An 18,667-nucleotide genomic window follows, 5' to 3' on the forward strand; every position below is an offset into this window, starting at 1 on the left:
GGAGAGAATCTGGAGAGGTTTCAATAGTTGAAAGTGCTGGTGGATCAACAAGCCAATTCCAGAATTTTAAAAGATTCATCCTTGTACTTCTGTTACTCTAGAACCACTCCTGGTACCAACTTCTGTATTAGTCAGGGTTCTCTAGAGTCACAGAACTTACGGATAGTCTCTAGTTAGTAAAGGAATTTATTGATAACTTACAGTCGGCAGCCCAATTCCTTACAATTGTTCAGTTGCAGCTGTGAATGGAAATCCAAGGATCTAGCAGTTACTCAGTCTCACACGGCAAGCAGGCGAAGGAGCAAGAGCAAGAGCTAGACTCCCTTCTTCCAATGTCCTTATATTGTCTCCAGCAAAAGGTGTAGCCCAGATTAAAGGTGTGTTCCACCACACCTTTAATCCCAGATGAAAGGCATAGCCCAGATTAAAGGTGTGTTCCTTAACTCGGAGATTCAATCTTCTGGAATCCATAGCCACTATGGCTCAAGATCTTCAAACCAAGATCCAGATAAGGATCTCCAAGCCTCCAGATAAGGGTCACTGGTGAGCCTTCCAATTCCGGATTGTAGTTCATTCCAAATATTGTCAAGTTGACAACCAGGAATAGCCACTACAGCATATATTTTATATATGTATAATATGTAAAATGTATATATTTTATATATGTAGAGGATATATACTTATATTTTGTGTATATGTGTGTGTATATATTGTATATATATATATATATATATATATATATATGAATGAGAGAGAAAGAAAGAAACATAATTTACAGGATAAATGACAATGAAAACAGAATAAAAAAATATCAAGTCAAAGGAGTTTAACACACTGATGCCTATCACATATAATTTAGGATTTATTTGACATCAATAAGATGTGTATAACTATTTTTCGTGCTTTTAAGAAAAGGAAAGGAAGAAAACCAATCAGCCTTAGGATTGTTAACAAGAAAAGGATATAATATAGATGCCAGTCAAGGAAGTTGGAGGGACAAATTATTCCACAGAGGTAGTGAGTGGGCTTGACAGCCACTCCATGAAGACACGCTGTGTCCTCACCTTTGGAGGCTAAGCGTTGGACCCTACAGCGGAAGCATGCTAAGTGTGCTTCAGAGAGCAAAGGATGGGAACAGACTTAGGGTCGAGGAAGGAGGGGCTTGAGATGATGTCACATGCATCCTTGTTGTAAGAGAGGTAGTTTGGGAACACAGAGAAGGAAGGCCATCAGAATGATCCAGCCACAGGCCTAAGACTGCTGAAAGACACACGGATGGCAGCAGAAGACACTACCTACCCACCCAAGAGCCAGCCTGTCTCCCTCCAGAGTAAAAGACCCTGCATCCTATGGACCTCCAGAGCTACAACTTAACCCACTCTTAAGGCAGTGACTGAAATCAAAGGCAAAATCATTGGTGGATGTTTCAGTCCCAGGTTCTCCTGACAATTTGCTTTAATGGTATGAAGATATCTGTGGCCACTTCCAATCTGTCATCCAGATATCTTCAAGACAGAGGGAGGGCTACTCTTCTAGCTGCCACCTCTCTGCAGTGAGGTAGCTTTGGACCCCAAGGGCATTAAGGACAGAGGAGCAAAAGAGATAGAAGCAACCCGGAGTTTCTATGACAGTCCTGCCCTCCTTGCCTATTTTACATACATTAAAAACTGCCCTGTTTTGTTAATGCCACTTTATATTGCATTTCTGTAGGCCCGTAACCAAAAGCAATTCCCCCGCTTACTCCAAGATCTAATTAACTTTATAAAAATGATGCTGAAACTAGAGAAAGTTTAGAACAAGAAGTTGCTGAGAGAGCCAGTTTTCCTCGGGGTTAGCTTTCCAGAGAACAAATATGCTGATCTCACAGGAGATGTCGCTCCTTTTAATTTGCTAATCTCTGTTTTCTTTTTCAGTTAAACTGAAAACAGGCAGTCAGATCATTCATAAGTCACATCTCTCTACATCCCGAGAGTCACATGAAGAAAGTACCTGCCTCTGTCACTTGCTCCAGACAGGGGAAGGGTTACCTTAACAGTCAAACTGCCTGTGTCCCCAGACTCTTGCGTTAACCCTCTACAGGTTCAAAGACCATCAAAAGTGTTGACTCACTCAGCCAAGCAATTTTCCAAGGGATCTAACACCCTCTCCTGGACTCTGGATACCTGTCCCCGTGTACACATTCACACACACTAAAACACTAAACACTTTAGAGAAGAAATGGTACATAAATATACCATTAGTTTTCACCAAAAGGATGACACCTGCTTCAGTTTGTCTACAATTGAATTTACTGGAACTTGAGACTTCTGGTGCTAAAACTGGAACAATACCTGGCAAATTAGGTCTATTGTTTATAGTAGTAGCAATAACACTCCTAAATTCCATCACCTTGACATGATGTATAATGGTTATCTCGGTGTCTCTGAGTCTATTGTTTATAGTAGTAGCAATAACACTCCTAAATTCCATCACCTTGACATGATGTATAATGGTTATCTCGGTGTCTCTGAGTCAGGAATTTGGATACAGCTTAGACAGACCTCTGTTCCACACTGCCACCACCCCTAAAGCTGCAGTTAGGGTTTCAGAGAGGGCTGAAGTCTCAACCAATGGATGAAGATATTTGGTTTTCTGGTTCACTCATGAGTTTGCTTGCAAGACTCAGTTCCCCAAAGGCTATTGGGACATTGGAACAGAGGTTCCCGTTACTTGCTGCCCTCTATCCTTGCCACAGCAACTTGTCCATCAAACCGCAATATCATTTTATAAAAGACAGGAGTCACAAGGTTTGGTAACTTGACCAAAGAGGCAGAACACCTTCAACGCTACCATAGTGAATTGATTGGGAAGACTAGAGTGAAAGAAATAAAGCATTCTAACTACAAGAAGACTGTAAGACAAGAGACAGAATACTGGTCGCATACAATGCCAGTACCTATAGATCAGCATCTGGAACACCTGGACCAATCTGAGAATCTGACATATCCTTGTCTTGGCATTCACATCGTCTCAAACTCACAGCCTTCCACCACCATCTTTTCCCCTTCTGCAGAACAAAGGCTAACCTGGCTAAAGTGTTCCCTCTTCTTGGTTCAAGTCTCTATCCACAGCTTCCTTGGCCAATGTGATGCTTTCTATATGCTTAGCCCAGGGAATAGCACTCTTTGGAGGTGTGGCTTTGTTGGAGTAGGTGTGTCACTGTGGGAGTGGACTTTAATACACTAGTCCTAGCTGCCTGGAAGCCAGTATTTTGCTAGCAGCCTTCAGATGAAAATGAGAAACTCTTAGCTCTGCCTGCACCATGCCTGCCTGGATGCTGCCATGTTCCCACCTTGATGATAATGGACTGAACCTCTGAACCTGTAAACCAGCCCCAGTTAAACGTCCTTATGAGTGTTGCCTTAGTCATGGTGTCTGTTCACAGCAGTAAAACCCTAAGACAGACAGAGACACTCTCATAAAATGACCACACTCAGGGAAGCCCAACGCATGACAACTTCAGGAGGAAAATATGGCTCGAGTGTTTTTATTGTTATTATCTTGTGGGGAGGTGTTTTCCTACATGTATGTCATTCACTACATTTGTGTCTGGTGTCCAGCAAGGCAGGAAGAGAGCATAAAATCACCTAAAACTACAGTTAAAGATGGTATTGACCCACCATGCAGGTGCCGGGAATTGAACCCAGGTCCTCAGCAAGAGCAGCAAGAGGTCTGAACCACTGAGCCATCTCTCCAGCCCCTCATGGTTCACTTGTATTTCCTCCCAGGTCAGATCCAACTTCACCAGCCCAGGATTATTTTCAGTCATCACCCACGCAATTTGGATTCTTCTCTTTAAGAGGTTGTGAGGATAACTGAGCTCACCAAGCAACCAGTGGTTAAATTATCCTGCAGCAGAAAAGATTGCCTCACCCTGTGCTCATTCTTCCTTCTACATCTTTGGAGGACGTAGCCTCTTCTGTTCTCTAGAAAATCGCTGCCATGGTGGTAGAACTGCCATGGAGCCTTGAGTTAGCTCTCTGGGAAGACGTTGGGGAAGAAGGAAACTCCAAACCTAACTTCAGCCCATCACCTTGCTATTCCAAAGCTTTAAAGATAAAACTGGTGTTGTTTTTTGCTTTTTGGCTTTGTTTGTAGTTTGTTTGTTTGTTTTAAATAATAGGTCTATGAATTAATACTCTGGGGAACAAAGTGCCCAGGACTACTTAGGCAGAGAATAATTGTTACCTATTTAAAGTGCCCCACAGATCCAGAGGGCAAAACAAAAAGTGATCTTTCAGGCCACATTGTCCCTGTCATTGGGCTAATGCCATGTTTAAGACAGCTGGCTTTATAAACTCAGATAGGCCTCTCTGGCTGAGATCTAGTCCCACATAGGTGGAACGGTCTCCCTTAGACCTATTTCCTTCTCAAACTGTAAGCCTGAAGGCCCATTTGCTCTCTGTCCCTTTTCACATGTTACCAGCCTTTCTTCTCCTAGGGTTTATGCCCCGCCCCCAATGTAGGAGGACAGTTTAGGGTCTGTAATGATCAAAGGCAAAGTTAAGGTTGAGCATCTATTTTTTTAGCCATCAGATGACTCCCTAGGGAGAGTGAAGGCCCCAGGAAACATCTGCTGTTTCACAGAAAGGATGCCTGGCTCTTTCCTCACTCCTTGGAATTCTGAAAAGGTCTTCATCTGATCTCTCAGTTCAGTGGCTACCATGCCATGAGGGGTGTGTTTGGTAGGGGGTGAGGGTGGGGAACACTCATTCTGCACACAAGGACTTTCAGTTTTCTAGAAGCCAAACTTGTTTGCCTTTGAAGAAGGGATGTCTCTCCCATCTTTCTACCGAAGACTTGGGAGTTTATTTATTTATTTATTTATTTATTTATAGGGCTCTGTGTTAGCCTCTTCATGGGTAACCCTCCCTTCACAGTTTGAGGACTGTCACCAGCCCAGGAGAGGAAGATCAGCTCTTCCTCCCCTGGGGAGTTCAAACTTTTCCTTGATGTTTCTGGTGATATATCAGTCAATTGTCCCAAGAGCCAACCAAAGACGGGCTAGGGGAGAGACCGACACACCAGCCTCTGTGAACAGAGAAGATCTGGAGGGTCATTCTTGAATGGGTTGCTGTAAGGGAGGAGATGAAATATGGGGCAATGTCTCAGAAGGCCAAGAGGCAGAGCTAGGGAAAGGCGGCAGATGTTGTCGAGGCTCCTCTTTCAAGTTCCTGTGCACTCGGAATCTGCAGATGTATGTTGGCAGGGCTACAGTCAGAGTGAATTGGGAGGCAGGGGTTCACACATCTGGAAAGCATTTGCAGAGGGCAGAGTTCAGAAGTGCTCTGCCTCTGCTGCCTGCAGAGCAGCCTGTCCAAGCAGACTGACTCGGAGTGGAGGACTGGCTGGAGACACTGGGGTCTCGGTCTAAGTGGAAGATCTACCTAAGCCAGTAGGTTCTCCTCACTATCATATCAACCCCATAGGAAAGCTGAAATGATCATAAGATGAGAGTGAGTCTGGGGAAAGACTGGAGTAGAGAAGAGAATGCTCCCTAACTGTGAGAAGTCTGGCTTCCAGTCAAGAAACAAAATGTACTTGGACTGAATCCAGTGCATGAGTTAACTTGAGAGCAAAGAACACCATTCAGGGGAGGGGAAGAAAGGCCACTCCACTGCATAGGAACACCCAGCGGTTGTGCTCACGCCACACTGGCTTTTCCCAGAAGTCTCTGTACATTTCGCCTTCATTTGTTTCAAGAATGCAAAAGACACTCTTTAGCTGGGGAAAATTAATTACTCTCTTTGAAGGATTTATGGGGTTCTGCGGAGCAGAAAGAGAGAGAGAAAGACCCCCAAAGCCTGGGTTATCACCCCATTGCCCCTCAGCCTCTTGCTGTCCAACATGAGATGTGGGTCTGCTTCCCAGAAAGGCCACCTCGGCCTGGGGGCTTAGCTCCCCTCAGGGGAAAAGTTTCAGGGTGAAGTCATGTCCCAGTGCAAAGGTCCTGCCATCCCCATCAGTACAAATGATCCAGTGCACAGCTGTTCATGGTGCTTAGCTGGGGGCCTCGTGTCCCTGTGTTTAGTGATGTGACCCCCTCAAGGTGTGATAATGACTTAAAGATGCTGGGGCTTAAGCACATTGGTCGCTGTGATCCTGATCCTTGGAAGAATCAGAATCCATCTGGAGAGAGAGCATGGCAAATATAAAGAGAATGAGTTATAAAACACAGCACAAAACACGATGTATACCATGTCAGGAAATAAAACAAGTCTAGGCAAATGTCCTCAGACTCCCCCAAGCCTGCTGACCTTCTAGATTGATGAGTGTCTCACATCCCATAGTTGCCCAAACCAGTAACCTATGGCGTATCTCCCCCTTCACCACCAGCTCATCCTCTATGGCCACTGGATACTACTGTTACGATATCCTTAGCATCTCTTCATGGGGCTGTCCTCACTTCAACCCATTACCCTCAGTGTGCCTACCTAGAATCAATGCAGCTGAGAACCCAATTCCCAGTTGGCCACTCTGCTCTCAACCTTATCCCACTAAATTGGTTTTCTGGTGTGTCTTTCTGAATTTAAATATGAACATGTCACACTATTCTAAAAAAAAACACACCACACGATCCTCTGACTTTGAGGACAAACATCAGCTCCTTGGTATGACAGACAAAATCCTTGTGATCTGGTTCTTATCACTTTCCTCACTTTGACTTGGGCTGCTCTGGTAAGTGTTCAAAAACAAGATGCTCAGGCAGACCACCACTGTGTCCTGGAAAACCTGGCCAGCCCTCCCACCTCCCAGCAAGAGTTAACTTTACATTTCCTGATTATTCCACATTCCTTGTTCATCTGGTCCTTTGCACATCTTTATCTCTCTAACACAAATGACCCTGTTCCTATTTCCTCCAAACCTAGACATCCTTCAAGCCCAAGCTGGTCCAGAGACAACTGGGAGAAATGCCCGGTGTTTCAAGGGGATTAAGGTTCAAGAGAAGAAGCAATCAAAAAAAGGTGTGTCTTCCATTGCAAACACTAGCAAGCGTTTGCTGAAAGGACCCTGATATAGACGTCTCTTGTGAGACTAGGCCAGGGCCTAGCAAACACATAAGTGGATGCTCACAGTCAGCTATTGGATGGAGCACAGGGCCCCCAATGGAGGAGCTAGAGAAAGTATACAAGGAGCTAAAGAGATCTGCAACCCTGTAGGTGCAACAACATTATGAACTAACCAGTACCCTGGAGCTCTTGACTCTAGCTGCATATGTATCAAAAGATGGCCTAGTCGGCCATCACTGGAAAGAGAGGCCCATTGGACACGCAAACTTTATATGCCCCAGTACAGGGGAACACCAGGGCCAAAAAGTGGGAATGGGTGGGTAGGGGAGTGGGGGGGGGAGGGTATGGGTGACTTTTGGGATAGCATTGGAAATGTAATTGAGGAAAATACGTAATAAAAAATATTTTTAAAAATAAATAAATAAATAAATAGGTGTGTCTTATTTAGACAAGCTGAATTCTATATGAATGTGTGGTCACCAAAGAGAGAGAGAGAGAGATGTCTAAACAGGAGATGGGGTGCCAGAGTCTGGACCGGACTGAATTCACCTATGAATCTGACGTCATGGCCTTCAGGGCATTCTGTAAATCACATGTTCTACATAAACACAAAGAAAGAGAGGGACTGTTCTCCCTAGTAAGCCCCCAGGGTGTGAGATACTGTTACATTCATCAAGAGCTTCCCCATTCCTGAATTCCATCCTGCACTGTGGACACCTCTTATCCTTCCTTTCTAAAGGAATGCTTAATGTAGTTACAATAAAACATCACTAATGTGACACCATCTGCTTCTCAGTAAGTTGCCTCAATGCGTCATAAAGCTTGACTTTGATGTGATTTGAAGGCATGCCTGATTGAAGCAGACTGCCTAGCTGCATGAAGCTGGTGGAAGCAGTCTACGGACACAATATATTACGAAGATGCCTTGAAGTGTGCAAAATCATATGCAACGGTATGAATATTAAATGTGAAAGAAAGCTTACAATGCCTTGTAACCCAGCATCATGCTACAATAGAGATGCAATATGTCCATATGGACCTGAGAGCTCCCACACTAAGATAATGGCAGAGGACACCACGGGCGTCTCTAGTGGCCCAGAAGAATTCGTTTCCCGCCATTAGTGTGGACCTATGTGTGTCTGAGTGAGGTAGTGCTCAAGAGATCTCAGAGCTTTCACTCAACCCTACTGATAGACTGGACAAAGGCACCCTCTGGACTTAGCTTTTCTGATCCCTGTGGGACAACAAGCTGGCTTCCAGTGCTTAGGAAGAGCTGCATTTAAATTCAGATGCCAGAGCTCAGCTGTGTCTATATGTAAGCCATGGCTGTCTTTGTGCTGTCCAGAGCCCTGTTCCTGCAGCAATCCTAACTACACTGTGAGCTTTAACAGGACACCTCCCTACACATAGAGTTCTTCTAAGTAAGTAGACAGAGTCCACCCAGGTTTCTAGTGTAGACATGCAACCATTAGGTAGACAAACATACACGTATGTGAGCACGTGCATGCACATACACAATTCAGAGAGAGTGGGGGAAGAGAGAAACAATGCCATTGAAGGTCAGAGAACCTTGAAAGGCATCCAGCTACATTCTGAAACCCAGGTGGTGTGTGTCCCAATTAAATAAAAATAAAAATAAAAAATAAAAAACCACCTGCAAATACTGGAGAACCAGTACCGTTCAAAAGACATCTGAGCATTTCTGGGTTCTCTGGAATTTAGGAGGATATTAAGGAGATAAAGGGTCCCAGTACTAAAAAGGTGGCCCCTTCCTGGACTCTGGTTTCAATGAGATTAATAAAACTTAGCAGTGAACAGGCAGCCCACAAGGCTCACAGGAATCAAATCAGAGTACCCAAGAAACTCATGGGCGATGGTACCTAAGGCTCCAATGTGCATCCTCATGACAGCTCAGGTCTCAAGCCCACCCTCCCCCGTGATTCTGTTTGCTACTCTGTGTCCAGAGGCTTTGTTCATGCCAACCTACCACCATCACAGAGATGGAGAAGAAGCCTCTGCCTTCTCCTCCTCATCTGGTGGCCTTGTCTCCTGCTCACCTCCCTGTCCTACAAGGCCGTCAGCTCCACAGGGCTTCAGCCCCGTTCTCCTTTCCATTTGTGTACTGTTAATTCATTCTAGTATTCCTTCGGTCCCCTCATGCCTGCCACACAGGGAGCTGACGGATTGAGTTTACAGACACTATTATTGCCAGATCCTCGTCCTTCATTGTCTCGCCGCAGCCTGTCTCTATTTAAGCACTAATCCTTTTTGCCATTTTTGACCTAGTTCCCATTATTTTATATTTTTCCACATTAAGTCAAATAAGCCACTTGTCAGTCCACATTTATCTTATTGGCTCCAGCTCTTCTATTGTGATTCAAATGAATGTCTGATGGGGAGAATTAAAAAAAAAAAAAAAAGTTCCCCAAGCCAATCCCAAGGACTTATCCACTTTCTTTGCTTGTGGACTAAATGGAAAACCTCTTTGAAAAAAAATTCACTGGTGTTCTTGAACTAGACAAAGGGGCACTATAACTCACTGCTCCTCTCTCTCAGCATCCTTCAAACGGAAGGGTGCTTTATTTGAAAGCATTGATGTATTTAACATCAAATATGAAAAACGTGCCACTAAGCCCCTTCCTCTGTGACTTCTATGTATACTCACTCCTCGGCACAAACCTGATAACAATGGATGAATAGTACAGGTAAGACAAAGGAGAAGAAATTGAGAAAGAGAAGGAATACGAGCCATCAAGAGCCCAAGAGCAATAATCAGCCATTCGTCTGCACGCACCACGGTTCTTCCTCTCTTCTTGACTTTGGCCCCAGAGAACCAGCTATCTGGGTGACTGGAAATATTAAGAGGCACCACTTTTGGAAAATATCATTTCTTGGAACATGAGTGGCAAGACCAGGAGTCTAAATAAAGGTGCTTTTAGGGCTAAATAACTCGCAGGCTTGTCTGCCATCCCTTCCAGGGCCTTCCTGTTGGAGAAAGAATAGCATATACTGTAATGCAGTTGTTTCACAAATGCTTTGAAGCAAGCCAAGCTTTTCAAAGGGTCTCAGAGCTGCTTTGATTTGCTGGAGCTTGTTGCTCTGTCCCAGAGGGAAACATGTGGACTATTGAGACGTGTCTTAAGTGTTAATCCTAGTCTCTGCCCTCCCTTGAAATCATGCCATTACACTCTGTCTAGATGAAGCTGGGCAGCACGTCAGGCTCTCCAGGACCACCCCTGATGTCAGGGTCACTTTATAATTCCACCAAAGTAGTGACTACTGCAATCCAAAGACACTGTCTGACGCAGGTGAGAAATTAAGTGTCTACCAGTTTTGACCCCTGACAAAGGAGAAATGGTGGTGATTTTTCCAGTCCTCACTGATTTTTTTTCCAATCAATCCATTCAAAGGGAATTTTCATTATCAATAAAATATCAACCGTATGACTTTAACAAACTATAGATAGCCATAATATAGACAGCAAAACTGTGGTGTGCATTTTTCTGTATTATATCAACATAGCCATCTGGCAAGTGGTTATCATTACTACATACGTTTATAGGTGAAAGCCTTTGGTTGCCCGAATAGCCTATCTGGTGCTAGAGGATTTCGAAGGGCCAGAATAGACACAGGTCCACCTCAGGACAAAGCCCACCTTTTCAGATTCATGGCAGACTTTTCTCAATTAGACATAGAGACATGGAGATCAAAACACTATACCCATACAGAGTCAGAGAAAACAACAAAATTTATCCACGCATTCGCTCCATGTTACATCCACCACCAACACCAAGAAGAGTGTGGAGAATGTGCCCAATGTCCTGCTGTGTAAGCATTGCATGTCCCTGAGAAATGTGCTTCAGCTATCTCTTTACAGCAATTCACATCTTTCTCCAACATCATATCTGATATTTCACAGTGATTCCTACAGCAGAATATACAGAAGCCATCCTTAAAGGTTATGGGTCTTAAACAGAATGCTAAGAAAATACGCACTTTAAAGGCTGAATTCTTAAACACATTTTAACCTCTTTCAGATAAATTCCTGAAAAGAAAGTATACATCCCTTGTGTGTTACCACTAAGACATAAAGATGAATTGTCATTGTATTAAAATGTCCTTTTTGCCACCCCATTCAACATTAGCATTTTTCTCATCTTTGTCCACTGAAAAGAGAGAAAATGACAAGATTCCACTGAGATAACTCAGTCCCCAAAGGGCTTGCCTTGTGATATTGAAGGCTCCAAAATTCATAATACAAAAGAGGAAGGAAGGAAGGAAGAAGGAAGGGAGGGAGGGAGGGAGGGAGGGAGGGAGGGAGGGAGGGAGAGAGAGAGAGAGAGAGAGAGAGAGAGAGAGAGAGAGAGAAAGAAAGAAAGAAAGAAAGAAAGAAAGAAAGAAAGAAAGAAGAAAGGCAGAAAAAAGAGGGAGAATATGGGAGAGGAAGAAAGGGAAGGGGATAGGAGGGGAGGGGAGGGGAGAGGGGAGGGGAGGGGAGGGGAGGGGAGGGGAGGGGAGGGGAGGGGAGGGGAGGAGAGGGGAGGAGAGGAGAGGAGAGGAGAGGAGAGGAGAGGAGAGGAGAGGAGAGGAGAGGAGAGGAGAGAAGAGAAGAGAAGAGAAGAGAAGAGAAGAGAAGAGAAGAGAAGAGAAGAGAAGAGAAGAGAAGAGCATGAGTGTAGCAGAATGCACTTGTAATCCCAGTGCTAACGAGGCAGAGACCCATAGGCTCACTGGAGAGCATAACTGAACTGGCAAGCCATGAACCAATCAGAGGCCCTGTCTCTAAAATCATGAGGTGTGACACTCAAGGTTATTCTCTGACATATATGTGTACCTGCACACATGTGAACACACACACATACATCATACATACATATACATACGTGGAGACATGATGATCCCACTGGTGTTTTATTTGGAGACATGATGATCCCACTGGTGTTTTATTTGCTCGTCTTTATGTATTATGCAGGCAGAATACTTATAATAAATCTCTACCAGTGATCCTGGGTAGTCCAGAGTGGTCCTCAAACTCAAAAGCATCATCCCTCAGCCTCACGAGTGCAGGGGACAACAGGCATGTGCCACCTCACCCAGCATCACACTTTATTTTCCTTTCAGGGCTTATTATGTAATGAGGATTTTCCAGAATAAGGTAGCATTTATTTCTCCCATTATTTTCATTCGCTTTTAACTTTTCAGTTGCAGATGATGTAAACTTTTTTTTCCCTTTTTGATTCTTGAGACTGACATCATATTTTAAAAACAAGCTCTCTTTGCTTTGTATTTTTTCTAACATAAGGTATACTTTATTTCTTACACTTTATTAAGCCACCTGTCACAACTACTAAATGTCATATTTGCAAAACATTCTGTCAATGCATAGCTCATTAAAAGCCACTTCCATCTCATATGAGAGCTATGTGTGTGCTTAATACAAGCTCCTGGACTTGTTGCTTCTGATCCATAGACTTTTCTTCTAAGTTTAACATGGCTATCATCAGTTTCAATTTCTATAATTTTCTACACCATATTACTATCTCAAAAAGAAATTTTCCTATCGTCATCTGTATATGTATTTGAATGCATTTAAGAATTATTCTGGAAGACACACACACACACACACACACACCAAATGGAGTTACATTTAGAACAATGAAAAGAACTGACAGTTTTATGGTTTGAGTAACTTCTTCCTTCCAGAAGTAACTTGCATCTATGTGCATCCTGGTTTTCGTTGATTTCTTTCTCTTCGTGTGTGTTATAATGTCTGTCACTACATGCGTGAGATCTTCTTACTCTGTTGACCTTAGACTTAGATTTACAGAAGATAGCATCTTGCTTTCCAGGGCACTGGGAAGCCACTCACTTCATCTGGGGTAGAGTGGTCCTGCAGATTCTTGCACTTGTCCTGGCACAGCTTGATAAGCATCTCCAACAGCACACACTGCCACCTTCCACCATGACTGCTACTATTCGTGTAGCTTCCTAGTGGATCCTCCCAACTCCGCATTCACCCTTTCAGTCCATTGTGTGATTTTTCACAGATGATCAACACATATCAATCCCCTACTTAAAACCCTCCAGGGATTTCTTATGAGTCCCTGGCTAACAAGGCTCTTCAAGGCCCAGCTTACCATATCTTCCCAGGTACCTCCTTACTGTCTCCCACACACCATGCAAGTTTGCCTCCCTTGCCCTTTTTTATTTTTCCACATAACCACTTTCTCCTTATAGCTTTTGCATAGGCTACGCCCTCCAGGAAGAGGCTCTTCTTCCAGGATACCTAGGAGGTTATCTGTTCAGCGAGATCATCTCTGATCTCCATATTTCATTAAAATATTCATCATAAAATTTATTTATACATGTTCTGATTTGTATAGGATCTCCCCTAAACCTCTCTTCTCTCATCCTTACCTTAAAGGCAAAATTTTAAAACAGAATAATTTCTACCTTGAACAAGATTGAATTGCCAGGGACGATCAGCAGAACTGGCTCTCTATAGGACATTAAAAGCTGCAGAATTTTTTGTTGTTTTTTTTTTTTTTTTAAATCCAGCAAACACACTCCGATCTTCTGACTCACTATGTGCATTGTTTGGGGGGAGCAGCCACATCACAGTTAGGCAGAGCAATGTCTTCATCTCAGCCCTGGTTATTATTAGAGGCCTGGAGAAAAACAAAGCCCTCAATATCACTTTCTCTAGCCATGAAATGATGTGATTTGTGTTCCATAGGACTGGCATGGAACTAAATGAAGTACAAAGCAGTAGTATAGTCCTATATGCACATAGTAGGTACTCAAGGCACATTAGCTCTTTGCCTGTTTCTGAGCTCTTTTTGCTCGCTGACCAGCATCTTTGTTTGTGTTGCCTTTTACAACTGGAGAGCTTGAAATTTGGTGCCCAGAAAACCATATTGTTAGATTAAGTTAAAAATTCACATTAGCAGCCTGGGAAAGTGGCTCAGTGGGTAAAGGACTCACTAAACAAGTGTGAGGACCAAAGCTCAGATTCCCAGCACCCACTGAAATGCCAAACAGGCATAGTGGCCACCTGCAATCCCAACTCTGGGGAGAAAGCGACAAGGGCACCCAGAACAAACTGGCTAGCTAGACTAGCTGAAATGGTGAGCCCTGGGTTCAAGTAAGATATCTCCTCAATACTTAATATGGAAAGGAATCAAGACAGACACCAAATGCCAACTTCTGGCACACACACACACACACACACACACGCACGTTTTCTCATACATGTAACAGTGGTTCTCAACCTTCCTATGCTGCAACCCTTAATACGTTTCCTGCTGTGGTCACCCCACCCACAGACTTAGTTTCATTGCTACTTTATAACTGTAATTTGCTACTGTTATGAATTCTAATATAAATATCTGTTATGCAGGGTGTCTGATATGTGACTCCCGTGAAAGGGTTGCAGGTTTGAAATACACAGTCTGAGAACCACTGTTGTATGTCACTGCCAATCTTGAAAGTCAGCTTGACACATCGAAGGAAGAAGAAAAACCCTCAGTTAAGGAATTACGTCAGTTGGCTTGGCCTGTGGACATACCTGTGAGGCATTTTCTTGATGACTAATTGGAGTAGGCGCAGACTATCATAGATCATAGGATCTGTAAGCAGGTAGGCCCGGGCTCTATAAAACAGGTAACTGAGCTTGTGCCTAGGAACAAGCCAGAAAACTTCCTCCCCAAGCCAGTGTTTCATCACAGCAACAATGAAGCAAAATAAAGCATATGAGCGAACAAGCATACACTCACTCACACCACTCATAAACACACATTAAAAAAAAAAAGGTTAAAATTGGATGCAAATCTGGAAGTGATGCCAATGACAGAATAAACTTTTCAACCAAGTTGTTCCCCGTCTTAAGTTAAAACACCAAGTCCCGGACCAGGACAGCTGAATAAATCAACAAGTATTTGCCATAAGGCCACACATTAGCCCAGTACCGGTCTGTGATCTTAACATTGCATTGGGGGAAGTACTCCTTGTCATATGACTCGCTGAAATTATAAAAGAGCACACTGAGCATAATCTCTAGAGGAAGATGTGAAATTCAAATAAATCAATGGCTGTGGTATCCTAGAGCAATCTTATCTGATTTCCATGAACACTCCTACAGCAGGGGAATTATACAAGGCCTGAATTATATGCAAGTCTTCAAAGCCTGACACAGTAAAGTGGTTTGTTCTTAAAAGGAAAAAAAAATGAGTGAATATTTTGACCTTGACTGTCAAAACACTGCTATGGATTATTCTACATTTCCCTTTGAAGTATACAATTGAGAAGCCATCTCATCTAAAATCTCTATTAGTAATGCATGTAAAGTTTAAGTCCATAAGCACACACTATTTTCCTAAATGTTAAGAGGGATAGATTGGTCACCAAAAGACTGACAATCTTGTTGCACAACTATCAGAATCATAGGTGGTCCAGTTAGGATTAGCGTCTGTACTGCTTACAGTACAACCTGGATAGAAAAGTAGAGGTCACCTCTGTCATGACAAATAAGCATATACATGAACACATCTGCTGTCTTTTTTTTTTTTCAGACAGAGAGACAGTTTACATGGTCCTAAAACAGTGCCAGGGTAGACCCATCCTGCCCCAGGTGGAATTTATGCCAAGCAAGGGCAGAGATTGTGAGTCTGGTATCAGGAGTAGACTTTGCATAGTTCAATATCTCTTCCCCACTTGAACTTGGAGGTGACTTTACTCCTCTGTTCCCAGTCTTCTTGTCTAAAAACTGGGAATGTGAATAGCTGTAGGGAGTGAATGAAGCTCTGAGTGAATGTGTGCTCTGGATATGAGCACAGCCATGCTAACACCCCAACACCCATCCCCCATAGGAGTGACAAAGCCTCCCCCATATGAGGCTCAGAGGGTGGGCGGCAAAGCGTCCTTAAATCCAGCTGCAAATGTTGATAGTGTGTGCAGAAATGTCCACCATAGTTTTCATCCTCCAGAAGTTTACAGCCTGAAAACTGTAGTGCCTGCAGAAACGGTGCCAACGGAGATGAGGTAAACCTGCCTCCTTGTTCAGATGTATGCAATAACCCCACCTCTTTGTTCAACTGTATAGAATAAACACACTGAGCTTTTCTGGGATGCTGCAGCTTTTCCATCCAAGATCCCAGGCGACGCAATGACAGATTTTCCGTTAAGTCAACACCTTGAGCCATGCAGAGCTCAGCAAATAACAGCTCCTACACCATAGGCTTGTCATGAGAATCAGCGTGTAAAGATTTGAAAGGGATTCAAAAGAGCTTAATAAAGCCTTTATTTACTTCGGCGGTGATAATTCAAGGAAGACAGCCATTGTTTTGCTTCATGAAATTCTGTCCTAAATTTGAAGGGTTATGATGTTAATACATCTCCCTCAGCTATGGGCGGGGGGTGTTGGGGGGGGGGGAGAGCGATCAGTTACATCGTATCTCCTGAAATAGAAAAGTCCAAATCATCCACTCATATTTCTCAATAAAAACATAAGCATGAGCATATTTATCGGGGTCCTCCAGAGAAACAAACGGATAGGACCGGAGACAGACAAGCAGACATCTGGTCTTTTCCACAGGTTCCATGTCTGTAGATTAGACCAAACGCTGGCCAAAAATAGCAAGAAAATAAATTTTGCGGCACTTAACATTCAGGCATTTTCCCTTTCTGCCACCACCTCATCCAGAACTGCAGTTATCTTTAATGTAATGCCATTATCATCCCTTAAATAAGATAGCATTACAGCGTTACCACCAAGTCTTGAGACAGGGGCTCGTTTTGAAAATAAGTTTTGTTGTACCCCAAGAGAACAGATACTCAGCAGAGAGGGAAACAAAACCACCCATCGATTGTCTTCTTTTACAGTGACTTAGGATGATTTTTAAAATTATGGTTTTGTTGTTGTTGCTGTTGTTATTTAGTAAATAAAACTAAGGATCTTAAGAGGAAGAGACATTGTGGTTTGTGAACCTAAGCCCAAGGGTTGCACTAAAGAGCCCTTCGAGGAAATCACAGTGAATAGTGGCTCTCCCAGCATCCCGGTAAAGTCTCCTCCTCCCAGAGCTTAATTCCAACGAGTGAGAACAAAGGCGTTCCCAGCCCATTCATCACAGCCGTAATGACAAAAACCACAGTGGTAATAGCAATAAGGACACAGAAAATCAAGTTTTACATGTCAGAGAAGGAAAAATGCATACTGATCATTTTTTTCTTTGGGATAAACTATTGAGAAAAATTGTCTTTAATTTCTGATGGCTCCCTGTAGCTCAGCCACAGAAATCTAATTGAGAGAATAAAGCACGCAAAAACCCACTGTCTGCTCTGACTCTGACATCGGATCATCAAACACCTTTGACTCCATTACCACAAGAAATGCTCATTGCGGCCATCTTTATGTAGACTGCACTGTCACTAGATGCTTTCCTCATGCCCAACTCACTCCCTGCCCCCATTATCTCCAGCAAGCACTGGCGATAGAAATCTTGCTGGACATGGTATTCCACTGGTCTCCATAATGGTAGCTGGTGTGCAGGGTGGGTGCCCTAGTGCGTTTGTGTTTCCACTGGACAGAAGATAAAACTGCAGCCCAGATAGCAAAAGATGGCTGCTCCTTCTGAAATAATCTAAGAACACGGACCTCAGTGTACTTATTTTAATCTTTAGGTTTTATGAAAATGATGGCATTTTAATTTATTAAATATCATCTCTTATTTTATCTGCATAGTGCACACTCTGAGATTTGTTTTTGGAAACTCAACTCCGGTTCATCTGTCCAGATTATTCTTCAGTCAAGAGCCTTAGTTTTTGCTCTTTTACTCTCTGTCTAATGACAGGTGGAAGCATCCTTACAAAATGCAAAGTTCAATCAAGAAGTGTGCTCAATATGCAGGCTCTTCAAGAAGGAAACGGAGATGAAGTGGCCTTGAGGCTCCTGCCTGTTACTCTTCATCTCCTCTGGGTATGGAAGACCTTCCCTCACTGTGGTGGTTTGAATGTGCTTGGCCCAGGGAATGACACTATTAGGAGGTGTGGCCTTGATGGAGTAAGTATGGCCTTGTTAGAGGAAATGTGTCACTGTAGGGGTAGGTGATGAGACCCTCCTCCTAACTACATGGGAGCCAATCTTCTCCTGTCTGTCCTTTGGTTGAAGATGTAGAACTCTCAGCTTCTCCTACACCATGCCTGCTTGTATGATGCCATGCTGCCACCTTGGTGATAATGGACAGAACCTCTGAACCTGGAGGCCAGCCCAGTTAAATGTTGTCCTTTATGAAAGTTGTCTTGGTCATGGTGTCTGTTCACAGCAGTAAAACCCTAACTAAAACACTCACTCACCCTGAACACCCAGTAGTATCTAGACCAAAAATAAATAATTCTTTATTTATCAAAATATCTATATTTATAGAGCACCTCAACTTAAATTGTACCATTTTAGACTCTATTTGATAAATTTTTTGTCTAAAATTTATTGAAATCTTTTGTTAATATTTAAAGTAATAGAAATCTCCATGGGGGCTGGTGAGACAGCTCAGCGGTTAAGAGCACTGACTGCTTTTCCGGAGGTCATGAGTTCAAATCCCAGCAAGCACATGGTGACTCACAAT

The sequence above is a fragment of the Mus musculus genome, chromosome 13 (assembly GCF_000001635.26).
Source record: "Mus musculus strain C57BL/6J chromosome 13, GRCm38.p6 C57BL/6J".
In the NCBI taxonomy this organism is placed as follows: domain Eukaryota; kingdom Metazoa; phylum Chordata; class Mammalia; order Rodentia; family Muridae; genus Mus; species Mus musculus.